The 13,842-nt window shown below is 42.9% G+C and overlaps 1 long non-coding RNA gene across 4 annotated transcripts; it reads left to right on the top strand.

The window, feature by feature from the left end:
* The first annotated feature begins 23 nt into the window (after positions 1-23).
* Positions 24-9,317, top strand: LOC135248929 (uncharacterized). Of its 4 annotated transcripts, XR_010328529.1 has the most exons (6): positions 121-398; positions 5,187-5,380; positions 6,179-6,373; positions 7,134-7,221; positions 7,571-7,663; positions 8,939-9,317. It is a non-coding gene; the product is annotated as an uncharacterized LOC135248929 (long non-coding RNA). The 4 variants fall into 4 exon arrangements; XR_010328527.1 differs by lacking the exons at positions 7,134-7,221; positions 7,571-7,663; positions 8,939-9,317 and adding an exon at positions 24-114 and having other exon boundaries at positions 285-398; positions 6,179-6,960; XR_010328528.1 differs by lacking the exons at positions 7,134-7,221; positions 7,571-7,663; positions 8,939-9,317 and adding an exon at positions 41-114 and having other exon boundaries at positions 282-398; positions 6,179-6,960.
* Positions 9,318-13,842: the final 4,525 nt, after the last annotated feature.

The following is a 13,842-nucleotide window of genomic DNA, read 5'->3' as shown; positions in this document are numbered from 1 at the left end:
CCATAGCAACAGATTTGGGAAAGGTAACCGTCTATTTGCCTGTATAAAATTCCAAGGCCCACAAACCATAGCGCTGCGAATAGGAAGACAGGTTGTCTGACCGAAAATGAAATGGTGCACCGTAATTATAAAAAAATAAATTGTTTGTATGTATATTTTAGATTTGGTTTGATAATATATTTTCTCTATTTTTTTTTTTTTTGCTTTTTTCCGCACTGTTACAACAGCTAACTTAAATGAAAACAAATAAAGGAGTAACATGTTATTTTGATTCAATTTAGTAGAAGAGAACATCAGTGCATCCCTGTGGAGACTCAACCAACTCCTATAGGTCCCTGTGAGCAAAAGATCCAATCGACCTGGCAAACAACATTCCAAGAAGCTTGCGTTGAAAGCTGGTGCGTAAATCAATTTACTAACCATACTCCGTTGATATTTCCTTGTACAAGAACCAATGTTATACAATGAAACCATTTTTGTTACACTCACTGCAATGCTGCATCATACACATATTCTCTCAAAGCTGTGCTGTTCTAGAATGTTGCCGCACTTTAACAGAAACTCTGTATTCTGACGTACTGTTTGGCCGATGGGATTACATTGCAAATGGCCGACATGGAAATTTGATTTAATATACCTATACCTGTTTCAAGATGTGTTTGTTTGTGATCAACCGCATTTAATCTTTTTCCTAGTCAAAGTTATTTGTTTCTTAAATGGTGTTAGGAACACACTGAAAATACAATTTTCTGCACACTGGAGGGAAAAAATCTCACTTAACAAAATAATGTAAACATTGTTATTAAGCCTTCAAATGTGCATTTTATTAAATGAGTTTGAAGCTGGATGTTATATATGTACTTGAATTTTTTTTATAGCCCACTGTGATGTACATTTTGCTAATCTGTTCTGTTTTTGTTTAACAAATGTGACATTGTTCCTAACTAGTCCTTGCTAAAGGAATCATCAGAAGTTATTGGCATATGTTATCTGAAAGCTGTTTGCGATCAGAAATTGGGTAGCCTATTGGGTGCGTAAACGCCAAATGAAGTAATGAATCAAAGAAAAAAAAAAAAAAGGCTTCGCACTCCAAAAGATTTTTCAAACACACTTAAAACAATATGTTTTATTTGAGGACTTGCAACACACATTTCACCATTGAGCTTTCTGGTTGTTTCACACTGAGGAAAGCTCAATACTGAAACGTCTCGTAAGTTTTCCAGTATTGTGTCGTGTTTTTTGAAGAAAAAAAACATATAATAACAATTACTTAATTGTAGTAACTGAAGATGTGGTCTGTCTGAATTTTTTGTTTCCCACATACCGCCCACCATATATTTCCTTTTCAAAGGAACATTCGTTGCTGTGGCTTCCTGGGAGTTATTTGTTGGGGAATGGGTAGAGGCTGGTTCTCTGGAAGATGGGTGTACATATCAACTAATCAGACTTCTTGAGTTCCTCATTTCTACGGAAGTTCATTCCTTTTGAATATTTTACTGCGAATGTGGCCACAACCACATAACCGCTCCGACCGACTTCCTGCTCTGAAGTTAACACCATCAGCAGATCTGAGAAACGAGAAAGATGAAGAGATGGGGCATTAGAGACAGGACAGGCCCAAAACCTAGAGGAGAGTCTCTCACGCTCAGTGGTCCCGGCTGCCTTCATTCGTGGAAGTGGCAGAGGGAGAATGAGTGATAATTCCTGTCAGTGTACCACGTGATCGTGTCTCTGATGTGAAACCCTCCTCCTACTGCTGCATTGCCCCTTTCCCTTCTAGTGTCACTCTGCACAGTCATATCAATAGCTAACAATGTATTCAGTTGAGATATAATGGTATCATAGTATTACTTTTAGTCATTAGGAGTAGTAGTGGTAGTAGTAATAATAGTAGAATTTACTATTGATAGTCAAAATCTACAGAGGGAAGGACATATTTTTCAGAGAAGGAACAGTAAGTCCCAGGTGAATATTATATATCAATGGTATGTCCAAGAGGCATGTTGAAATCAAAGGGGAAGTTTAGAATCGGTGTATATGGAAGTCTTCACCTCTGGCTTTGTAAGCAGGAAATGCAGGGTCAAAGAACTGATTTGAGTCACAAATACAATAAAAATGCCAAAAACGTAAGTCAGGATGAAAGGAGGAAGTGCCTTGCGGTGGGAATGGGAGGGAGCCAAGATGCATTCTAATGAGGTGGGTCTTTAGTCTGCCTCGCCAGATAATTCACATAAAATATCAATTTCAACCATGTCCCTGTTGAACAGTACTGTTATAACCAAACTGACCCTTTTGCCAGTTTGGTTATAATAACTTCTAAGAAGTTATAATTTCCTATCAGGATAGAGCCTATGACATGTCTGAATAATTCTATGAATTATGCATTAGACTTTCGATTGTCATTAAAGTGATCTTGCTCAAGAACACAGGATTTCGAAACGAAATTTCCTAGTACTTCTAAATAACTGATTATGTTCTCGTGCAAAACGTTGTCTAGCCTTCTGTGCTTTAAATCAGAAAAACCGTTTGCGTGACATTGAAAAAGAGCAACGAACGATTGTGCGGCAAGCCGCACAGATAAAAATCTAAGCAATGGCAGTAACTGGGTGCATCACAGTCTCAGCTATGCAAAAAAAAAAAAAACTTGTCAGCATATTTGACTGTTAAGGTTGACTGTTAAAATGTTTTTTTTTTTTTTTAATGAAATAACTTTGTGCAGTCACTGGCAAAATGTACACTGTTGCTCTGTGTAGGTTTACTACTTTTATAGTTTCATATATTTTACTTTATTTGCATAAAAAAACTGACTCTGCACTCCTCTGTTTCCTTTTTAAATAGTTTTATTATACTTCACATTGCCGCCTTACAATTTATTAAGAGCCTGAATAAATATGGAAGACGCCACAACTGAAAAATGTCTAACAAAAGTATTATTTTATCTGTTTTATTGTTTAGAGAAGGCAAGTTGACTACTACAGTTGCACAGCCACTTACACAACTAATGCAGTTCAGTGTCCGACCATTAGGTGGCACAATTGAACAGAAGATAAATATGCTGTTAATTTTGGTGTTGATAATGCATAATATTGACTACCAAACAAAATTTTAAAAGATAGCTTATGTTTGGTTATTAAATAATTTTATCCCCACCTTTTCATCTATCATATTGTATTTGAGCTATTCCAGCTACTAGTCAGATCCATTTACAGTTCCTAGTGCAGAATTATGACAAGGCTGATGGTCTCTCATTATGTGTAAACAGAGACTAGCAAGAACAATTCAAAGTGCAGTTAGGCCTCATGCTATTATTTTATTCATAATAAACTTACAGCCATAACATAAAAGCAAAACCAAAAATAATGACATTTATTCAAAAAAGTCATGATTTCAAGCAGAGAACAACCCAGATTGTATGTGATTTAAAAAAAAATGGGCTTGATGATGATTTTAAACCTTTAAGATGAAAGATCACAAATATGTGATGAGCATGTTCTTAACTGAACATTGTAACGATGATATAATAATCACTACCGGTAATTGAAAATAATTTTTTTAAATTTAATTTCGGTTGACAATATCAATTATTTTTTTCTCTACAAGAAGCCTCCCACAGCCCTGCCACTGACTTTTCCCTCACAATATAGCATAATTAAAGCAGAGTGAGCAGATCTAGAAATTGTGGACATGCAGGTACGCATGTACTCCTTTTGCGCTCTCTCTCTCTCTCTCTCTCTCTCTCTCTCTCTCTCTCTCTCTCTCTCTCTCTCTCTCTCTCTCTCTCCCTCTCTCTCTCTCTCTCTCTCGCTCTATCTTTCCCTTTCTTTCTCTCCCTCCCCCTCCCCGCTCTCAGCTGTCCCCACATTACTGTATTCTACCGTATCTCTGCCAGCTTCCTGGTTGGCGTGACCCGCCTGGACCTGGCCGAGGCGCACCTTTGTGTCCTGACGTCTGTGCCACTTCCTGTCTCTCCCACCCCGCCTCAACATTCAGGCATCTGCCCAGAACCGGTCTGTGGGGTTCCTGTGTGCGTGGGCGTGCCTGCAACTACATACACCTATATGTCCGTCTATGGCTGTTGTTTATATAAGACTGCCAAAGCACCTACAGATCTGCTTAACTATACACTCTACTTTTCTGCCAGTCGGTGCTTCAGAAAATTGGCTACCTGTCTTCCGGAACCGTCCATCAAACCAAAAATACACTGTCTAATAGATAAATAAATGTCCTATACTGTGTGGCTGGAAAAAATGGCCTCCAACACAGCAGCAATCACCATCTCAAATTGAATCCCGAATAAACCCAATGAATAGACATTCATCCCCATTCGACTCTGGACTGCCCTGACCCCGGCCCAGTAAGGACAACAGCGCCTGTGCCGTAGGACCCAGCATCGGCGCGTTGGGCCCCGGGAGGAAGTGGGGAGAGCGAGCCGGGTTAGTCACGCACGGAGGGCACAGTCCGCTGACTAACGCCGTGCGTCTGTGTCTGCGTGCGCTCGTGTGCGCTCGTGTGAGCGTGGGCGGGTGCGTGGGCTCGTGTGAGGGTGGGAGCCGAAGGGCTGGCAGGGACAGAGGGGCGACTGTTTTTTAAGAACACCCCTGGCTGAATTCTTTTTTTTTTTTGGTCGCTTTTGTTGTTCAACAGATGTGTTTCCTTCCTGAAAATAAATGTGCCACTTCCCTTCTTCTTTCCCTCCCTCGATACAAATCTTTGGGGAGTGAGTAGGGAACATTTTTGTGATTTGTAGGTTTTTTTTAAGAAACACTTATGGGAGGGACATGTTAACTCACACTGGAACTCGCACTGGATTTAGGGTCTAAGGCTTGCTTTGATTTGGACAGAATGCCACCCACTCCATCATCAAGAGGTCAACAAAAGTTTATCTATATAAATGTTATCCATTAAATCCATGTATGTTAATGATTTACAAGTATATCTACGGTTACCTCTGGTAATTGATAGGTGAACATTATAGCAGGAAAACCAGCGACTTCAGCAGTACATGGAAGAACTCAGGCCTAAAATACTCGTGGTATCTTTCGGTCGGTAACGTAAGCATTCCATGCAAGGAGGCAGAGGAATGATAAAATCAGTGAGCGATTAAGAGCAGTGACTTTAATAAGAATAATAATTATGGTTAAAAAAATAATAATAATGCCTTTATCGAACCGTCCCTTTAAATGAAGACACTGCGTGTCGAGCTGCTGTGCCCGGGCACACGGCGCTGGCATGGTGGAATGTTGGCACTGGGCCCACCCCCCCACGGCTCAGTCCCAGGTGTTCGGGATCCAAGGAAAACAGACGGCAGTGGGAGAGGGATCGGCGGCCTAAATTTGAGACATGAGGTCACGCTTAGGTGCGCTGAAAGCCTGGGATGGTGGTGAGCTCATAAAGGAAACTCAGCGTCTCCACCTTAAAACCCTGCTGTCAGCCACAGATTTATGGCAGTTTGCATGTCAGGCACTTAATATACCGAAGGAGCAAATCTGCAAACACAGGATGTTGCCCCCAGAATGCAATTTGGGTGTTTTTTTATCTGAAGAAGACTATTCCTGATTTCTTCCTATTCGTAGCACCTCTACAGCCTTTGTCTGTAACCACTGGCAACTGCCATTGAAGTTGTCTTTTGAGGGTTATTTAAAAAAAAAAAAAAAAAAACTTTAATAACCTAGGTTCATGGAATATATGTAATATCTATTTTTTTAATTTAACATTTATATAACCAGGAATACTCCATTGAGATCTAAATCTCTTTTGGAATGGAGACCTGACATAAAATACTAAATTACGCAACAATGCAGTTGACAATCAAATATCAAATATCAAATGGGGAATTCGACTGCAGTATAACAGTAATTAAAGAACAGAGCAGAGGTTAAAAGCAGGAGCATACTTCTGTCACTCATATATCTCATATGAGTAATATTTTATTTTGTTTGTGTTAAGGTCTGCCAGTCCAAAAAGAAATCACTGATGAAGTGTATCTGTATTTATAAAAAATGAACTTTATTTGTGTAGCAACTTTCATGCAATATATTAATACAGCAAATGAGTGCAAATGTTTTTTCATAAACTAAGCTTTGGAATAATGTGCAAATGAATGTTGTTGTGAGTGTGGTTGGCATGAGGCCCATTCAGTCGGGTGTAAACCGCGCACACTTTCTTCATAATTCCACAGTGGAGTGGAGGACAGCGTGAGTGATCACGAGGAGGCGCGGAGATCCGGAGCGCGTTCAGCGTGGTATCCTGGCGCACGGCTGCAGGCCTGGTGCAGACGGGGAACAACAGCGGACCCCACAGTTTTGGGGAAACGGCGAAAGAGACGTCAAGCCTTCCTGTTGCCGTGGCTGAGAGGGACCGTGAGGAAAAGCAGGTCTTTGTGCACACGGCTCACCACAGAGAGATGTCCTCAAACACGTCACGGTTTCTCCACCATAATAATAATAATAAATAATAATAATAATAACAATAATAATGATAATACGTTTAATTTGTAATGCACTTTCCATTAGAAAAAAATCTCAAAATGCTACAGAATAAAAAAAAATGAACCAACAGCAGAGAACATTAAAAGCCACACAAAGGAAGAAGGCCTGAATTAAAAAGGAAAAATGGCCTGATTGACCTTGTGCTCCGCCCATGTCCCACAGGCACAGCTGTGTCTTTACTACAAAAACAACAAAAAGACATTCGACAGCTACATCGTTTTAACAGGACGTTGAACTAAACACACTTTGTATATTGTTGTTGGGTAGGTGTGATGATAAAAATTGATCCAATCTTGTATGTAATAATCTCTGTGAATTTATTTATAAAATAAAAAATTAACAGAGTAATGTGTTGCATTTGTCAAATCAAAAATCTGTAAATAACCTAATTACTTTTCATCCGATCATTGTCACAATTAAGTTTGGTAATACATACATAATACATACAGTATTAGCCTAAAATAAAACACAATGGCTGAAATATAATCAGGGAAATATATGGTGCAGAATGTACTCCACCAAACAATGTAAAACAGGGACCAGGGTTAGGTGGGGCTGCGTTTCATAGTAGTACATTCCTTTGCTTACATCTACAAGGTGTGAACTGCGTTCGGCGTACAGGCATTGTTGTTCTTATGGAAACAGAGAGGCGTGAGCTGAAAGCCCGTGGCTGCACAGCACCTGAGCTCACCCCAGCATGTGTGCGAGCAAACCCAGCTCAACCTCTGGTAAGGTGAGGATAAACACAACCCTGCCCATAGATAATACTTGAACAATGGCTTTCCTCCACCCTAGCACCCACCCCTTTAAATTGCAGTACGTGCTCACGCCTGGTCCCACGGCACAGCTAGGTGTGCCCGCCAGGTTACTGTGGTCCCGCGGAACCACTTACCCCCCCGATAAGGGTGCAGCGAGTGGCACGGGGGTTGTCTTTGGAGATGGGAGGAGTGGCGTGGCTGTGCCTGGCAAAGGCCACATTTCCCTTTTTGGAGCCTGAGCCGGGGGGGGAACTCAAACCACAAACCGCATGCCAAAAAACTGCCATGGGCCCTGTTCCTATTAAGTGCGTTTTTATTTCGCAGACTCATTAAAGCTGAATGCCAGGACCAGCCAGCAAGGGAGATGGAGCGGGGTCCTTAACAAGATGGCGTACAACTGCGACGGAAAGAAGAACTGTAAATACTTTTTTTTTTTTTTTTTCCTGGAGAAATGTCTCCTCATATGGTTATAACAGAGTGAAGCATTAGTCATTTTCATTATGTTGCCAGCCAACTACAGTCATTAAACATCTGTTTTCCAGAAAGTACGCCATGACCTTTTTTACAATAGACAACCCTGTATCTAGTCTACACAGCAAAGGCTTGTTCAAGCGATAAAATAAGCACTTTTTGCTGTTCAGGCCACAATGAACACTGGCAGCACTATTTTAATTTGGTGAATTTTACCAGAAACTGATGGGACAAATAAAATGGTCAGAGCACTAGCAGAGGTGTGTACACAGTATTGCAAACTATCACAATCTTCAATACAAAGCAGCTTAAGATTCTAGATGCTACAAGGACATATTTGAGTGATCTAATCTTGTGATAAATTAATAAATTCATGATGTATTCTACACTTCAATACATTTTAATATTTCCTCAAATACAGATGACTACCTTCATGATTTGAGACAATCTTTTAAAAAAAGTGTATTCAAGGCACAACATTGCTGCCCCAGCCTTCCTTTATGAAAATAGACTATATTTAATATTATGACATAACTTTCCAGAACATGTAATTGTTAACATGGCAATACTTCATATATTTGCACATGTATTGTGAAATGATGCAGTATCTTAGGAATATATTTTTATTTCAATAGTTTTAGCATATTTTATTTCTGTAAGAATTTGTGCTTGCTTGTAACAGTTTCTGTATTCGAAAATCACCTGGAAAAACAGATTCAAGAGTAAGAAGTGTTCCTTTTAAGTGCTGCTCCTGACCAAATTTAATCAAGACGAAACCTACCACCAATGAGCAGAGCACAGAGAGAAATGATACAACCTCTTTAAAGGGTGTATCTGTGTGTGTGTACATGTATGTGTGTGCATGTGTGTGTGCATGTATATGTGTTTATGTATGTGTGCGTGTGTGCATGTATATGCATGTATGTACAGTATATGAGTGTGTGTGTGTGTGTGTGTGTGTGTGCATACGTGTATGTACAGTATACGTGTGTGTGTGTGTGTGTGTGTTTGCATGCGTGTGTGTACAGTATATGAGTTTGTGTGTGTGTTTGCATGCGTGTATGTACAGTATATGAGTGTGTGTGTGTGTGTGTGTGTGTTTGTGTTTGCATGCATGTGTTGACGTGTTTGTTGTACAGCTTTCTCTGCCCCTGCTGTTGCACAACATTTCTATTTTTTCTTAATTCTTCTAAAGCAGCCCAGATCTCCCCCTTTTTGCAGACACCCGCAGATCAGCTGAGACCAACTGGCTGACCTCCCCAAAGTCCTTAATTACACAGCGGGCCTGAGAGCCAGGGTGTTGTGCACTGTCGACAAGTGCAGGCTGGAGAAGCTCTAGCCTTCCCCAGAGTGGCACTGGACCTGACTCAGCACATCTGACGCTGTTTACCAGACCCGTCCGCTGCGATCATTATTACCGAATGTGCGCTTGTGGCTATCCCGGCCAGACACCGCGGAATTAACCCCTGCAGTGCTGACGGTCGCATCCCTCGCCCCCATCGGAACCCAAACCCCTGGAGCCTCTCACGCATGCTCCTTCAGGCTCGGGGTGTCTTTAACACACACGTGCACACAGATGCTCTCAGTGCATTTACAGTCTCGGTTGGAGCCCGGCTGTTCTTCATTAAATTAGCATTTTTATAAAGATTTTCTATGTGGGTTGCTCTTAGCACATAGTACATTGTGGATGTTTGTACTATGGCTAATGAAGTCATGTTGCTATATATACACTACATTGCAAAAAAGTATGTGGAGACCTGACATCCAAGATCTCAAAATTATGGGGATTAATATGGAGTTGGTCCACCCTTGGCTGCTATAACAACTTACACTCTTCTGGGAAGGCTTTATACTTGATGTTGGAACATTGCTGCAGTGATTTTTTTGGCTGGACCGCAACAGCGGGTCCAGGCCTACAAATGCGAATGTCTGTGACTTACTGAGTGAGTGGTGAAGTTACACCATTGGTCGGCCGAGTTATGACGTCCACATTGCGCCGTCAGCCTATCTGGTTTGACTGGTTTTCCATTCAGCCAAGGCATTGTGTGGCACTGAGTATAGGCTGATCAGTTGCTTCCACGTCAAGTTGGATTGGTTGAGTAGCTCTGGCGCATCGTTCCACTGTCTCCAAACCATTCATATGGTCCTATGTGCAAGCATTGCATGCTGACAGAAGACCTTCCAACGTAAACATGGAGACATTTCTGGATAGCATTAGATGTAGTAAGCCCTTCACTGGACTAAGAGCTAGCAACCATAAAAAGCCTATCTCCCACCCCCTTACGATTCCTTGCAGTATTTGGGCTCTTGGCACTATGCATTACAACCATCATTGCAGAGCGATATAGCTGTTAATTGAGACTTTCCAGTGCTCCAGATTAAAATGGCGGTGTGCTTTACACCAATCTAGCCGATGCTTGGCAATGCGCATGGTGATCTTAGGCTTGTGTACGGCTGCTAGACCATGGAAACACATTTCATGAAACAGTTCTTGTGCTGACGTTGTTTCCAGATGTAGTTTGGAACTCTGTAGTGAGTGTTACAACTGAGGACAGATGATTTTTGGAACTAAACTTCACTGGAAATAAGGGGCAGAGCCCAAATCATGAAAAACAGCCCCAGACCAAGGGGTGTTCAGGTACATTTGGTTAGATAGTGTACATATACATATTGTATACATTCACCATTCTCTCTTGTTTTGTTTAGTCACTTTTTTGATCTCTCCAAAGACTGAAAAATTCACATATTATACATTCATATTCTGAACCCCGCGCATACTTTAAAGTTTCTCTCTCTACCTCTTTTTTTTGGTTTTCTGTCAAGTTCTGTTTTTCTTTTCCATAATCTCACTCTCTCTATGTAAGAACAGCACATCTCACTCTCTCTCTCTCTCTCCTCCAACCCCCCCTGTGTTTATTTGTCTCCTTCTCCCTCTTCCTCTCCTCTGGTGTGTGTTTTCCCTGCGGTCCCCTTTCGCCGTGTCTGGCTCGGGGATCCAGCTGTTTTGTCTGAAACTCCAGATGTGGGACGATAAGGAGGTTCCGCGCCTGTTGCTCTCCCAGCCGCCCGTAGCGGTAGCAGCGTTTACACGTCTCGGTCTGCCGGTGTGGGCCGTGCCCGGCTAGGAAATGGCCTAACTTGCGCCGGCTGACTTAAGAGGGGGATGAAGTGAAAGTGTGACTGCCTGACGGACGGTCGTACTGACTGGCTGACAGGCAGCCATGTTGCATGACTGACAGGCGGATAATCTTCTACACAGGCCAGTGCTCATGTTAGACAAGGCTCCCACCCCCGACAACACAGTACTCATCACTGCACTTGAGTTGTGTTTCCCTGTCACAAGACACACACACACACACACATACACACGCACACACACACATACGCACGCACGCAAGCACACACACACACACACACGCACAGACGCACACACACACACACGTGTATGGATGCCACCAGTGGAGCACCAGTGGTGACTGACACATTATTTCAAGAATGACACATTTGATTCACATCCAGATTTGAAAGTGCTGGATGAGTGTAAGGCAGTTCTTCCCACACATTCCTGCAGGAAGAAAAGAACTCTGGAGGGCTTCTGGGCACAATGTCACCCTGTTGATAATTACCCAATGGATCTGCATTCACAAAAGGTAACAAAAAGGAATGTCATTCAAACGTGTCGGATTTCCATTGTAAAATAATTGCAGGAAATAAAAATAATGATGTACAGTGAACAGCTGATTTGAGGAAATAGCACCATAATAAAATAGCGAAGTCACTGCGGCAGTGAACTGCAGAGAAGGCCGTAGAAGTCTTCCTAACAGAGTCTTTCTCTCCGTTTCCAGTGTGATGATGACCTAGGTGAACTCAGACTAAATTCAGCCAGAATCCTCCTCCCTCCAAGGAACAAAAGCTCCCCAGACGTGGGTGGAGCCCGTCCCCACCCACGCCTCACAGCGCTCCTGTGCGGCTGGCTGCTCTGTGCCTGCCTTGTTGTCTGGGCGCGGGCGTACAGGTGGGTTACCTGGCAGCCCGATCCTGGCCCTTCAGCACACCTGGCAGACCAGCGCAGACAACCGCTGACAGGGAAAACATGACAGAGATTGATGGGCTGGCGACCACAACTGCATTCCATTGTCTTTGTAACTGTGAGAACTCAGCAGCAGCCTAACACACACACGAACACACACACACACACACACCTATACACATACACACGCACAGACACCCAAATGCATACACACACAAACACTAAAGCATACATAAACACATACCCACACAAACTCCGAAGACGTTGACTCCAAAAAAAGCACTGCATTCACCGGGTTTCCTTGCTCTGCTTGAGCGACCAACTAGAACCATAAAAAAAAACAAATCAAAAAAGGTTAAGTGTGAGTTACAGTGTGTGGTTTTCCATCAAAGACATTCATTATCACCAAGCTATTATACATTTCCACTCTTCTAGGCTGGTTTCTCATTATGTTTTGGCTCTTGAGCTCTACCAGATAGCTTCTATTTAGCTTCTTACCTCAGGGTAGTCTTAACCAGAATGGAAACATGGTCTTTTAAAGTGCCATGTTTCTCTGGTTTGTTCATGTCTTGTTGTTTTATCCTTCGTGAACAATGGCTGACCTGGCTCTGCCTTCAGCTCTCTAGTTATCTGACCCAGATAGACACTTGGAATGGAAATCCCCACACACAGAAAACAGGTTGAGAAAGCTGCCCAGAAGTTTCCAAAGCCACTGTCTGGTCTGCAGGCGTATCCCATTTGGGTTTTTGAGGGATCATCCTTGGACTGTCTGTGTGACTGGGACAGTGGAAGGCCTCAAAACCATGCAGACTTGGCATTTCCCCAGTGCAATGGAAGGTGAATTTTCTCTGTTTAAGAAGTGTTCGGAGAAGTAAAATGAGACCCTTTCTAACCCAAACTCCTTCCATCAAATGGTTTCTTGTTCCTGTGTACCCACTAAATAATCACTTTCTGCTCCTCCACGACAAATTAAAGAAATGCAGGCGTTGACCAAAAGTACATTCTTACAGCTGCCCACAGTGCTGTCCAGTTCTGAAAGATTCTTTTGATGTCATATCTTTTCCCTTCTTTTGATGTCATAACTCTGCCTGTGTAAAGGTCGCTGGTTTCTGTGGTGTTTGGTGGAGTACAACAGGGTGGATTTGCACAAAGGGTCCTTTTGAACAAAACTGTGAACGCCACATAAACACTGGGGTCCAGGGTCGCACAGTAAACCTAGGTAAGATATGACTAGGTTCATTAAAATCTTTTTTTAAAACTCGGCGCTGGAGGACAATGCTGTCCAGGATCCGCATGGATGCAGTGTAACTGTAACTCTTCCCGTGGACCCACAGTCCGGCGCATCATCCTCACCATCCTCATCTTCAGCGAGTCCGTAGTCCCAGTGGAGGTAGGAGACGAGTGCGGGAACTGTGAGCGCTCCTGTGTTTGATGCGGACCGCATGCAGCGCAGTCTGCACGCAAAGTTATCTGATTATCGCTGCTGCACATAACTCAGTGGGCTACAGGCGGTGATTAGGACTACCTTGCCCCAGGGAAGTGAGCGCAGACACACAGTTAAAGAGTAACCTATTCCCCTGGCCCTGCTCTCGTCCAAGGAAAAAAAGAACAAAGCAAAAGAAATAAAAACACACTTGGTTCCCGTAAAAACGGGAGGAGGGGTTTGGGAAGTCGGGTGAGTCACCGCTGCTCCTTATAATGGCTCTGCTCTTCTCAGCCGGCTGACTTTGGATCTGCAGTTACTTCAGCCGCCATCTCAGCCAGCCGTCTCTAATCATAATCAGGGGCTGGCACGCGCGCGGAGACCAGCGCACACACACACACTCGCGCGCACACACACACACACACACGCAGACACACACACACTCACACACACACACGCGCACACACACACACGCGCGCGCGCACACACACACACACACGCAGACACACACACACTCACACACACAGACACAAACACAGACACACACACACACTCACACTCACACAGACACAAACACAAACACAGACACAAACACACACACACACACACAGAAACAAACACACACACGCACAGACACACACACACACAGACACAAACACACACACACACACA

Source organism: Anguilla rostrata, chromosome 2 (assembly GCF_018555375.3).
Source record: "Anguilla rostrata isolate EN2019 chromosome 2, ASM1855537v3, whole genome shotgun sequence".
Lineage (NCBI taxonomy): Eukaryota > Metazoa > Chordata > Actinopteri > Anguilliformes > Anguillidae > Anguilla > Anguilla rostrata.
This window is presented reverse-complemented; position numbering and strand designations above follow the sequence as displayed.